We start from the raw sequence: 917 nt of genomic DNA on the forward strand, positions 1-917 counted from the left end.
TCAATTCTCTTGTTTTCAGATTTTCCAGTGTATGACACACACTAGACGAAGATTGGAGATTCTTGAACCTTTTGATCCAGAAATTGAGAGAACAATACGAGCATTGAGAAGAAGGCAAACGAGGAATATGACAGACAACAATAATAATCAAGAGGATCCTCTCCTTTTGGAGAATCTCGAAGACGGTGCAGCTCCATGTTCTTTAATGGATTATGCAATGCCGTCATTGAGAGGCACTGCTTCTAGCATTAGAAGGCCAGCCATTGCAGCAAATAAATTTGAAATTAAATCTACGATTATTCAGATGATTCAGTTAGCCTGCCAATTCAGTGGTTTAGCCCACGAGGATCCAAATGCTCACATTGGGAATTTCTTGGAGATATGTGATACATTCAAGCAGAATGGTGTCACAGATTATGCAATTAGATTGAGACTGTTCCCTTTTTCCTTAAGAGATGAAGCCAAGAATTGGCTAAATTCTTTGCCTGCAGAATCTATTACAACTTGGGATGCATTGGCTCAGCGTTTTCTAGCTAAATATTTTCCTCCCTCTAAAACTGCAAGGATGCGTAATGATATCACTAATTTTATACAGGTAGATGGAGAGTTGTTGTATGAAGCATGGGAGCGTTACAGAGAGTTGTTGAGGAAATGTCCGCATCATGGATTACCAATTTGGTTACAGGTACAAACTTTTTATAATGGTTTAATTCCTGCTAACCGTTCTATGATTGATGCAGCTTCAGGAGGCACTATAATGAAGAAGACACCAGAAGCAGCATACGAATTATTGGATGAGATGGCTTCAAACAGTTACCAATGGCAGTCTGATAAAGTGCCACAAAGGAAGGCATCATGATTATATGGAGTGGATGTGATCACAATAATTTCTGCTCAATTGGAAGCATTGAACAAAA

The 917-nt window shown here is 39.0% G+C and overlaps 1 non-coding gene across 1 annotated transcript; it reads right to left on the reverse strand.

Annotated features, from left to right (window-relative positions):
- Positions 1–562: 562 nt before the first annotated feature.
- Positions 563–669, reverse strand: LOC116114673. The gene has a single exon (XR_004125587.1). It is a non-coding gene; the product is annotated as a small nucleolar RNA R71 (small nucleolar RNA).
- Between the last annotated feature and the right edge of the window lie 248 nt (positions 670–917).

Source organism: Pistacia vera, unplaced genomic scaffold (genome assembly GCF_008641045.1).
Source record: "Pistacia vera cultivar Batoury unplaced genomic scaffold, PisVer_v2 Contig718, whole genome shotgun sequence".
NCBI classification, from domain to species: domain Eukaryota; kingdom Viridiplantae; phylum Streptophyta; class Magnoliopsida; order Sapindales; family Anacardiaceae; genus Pistacia; species Pistacia vera.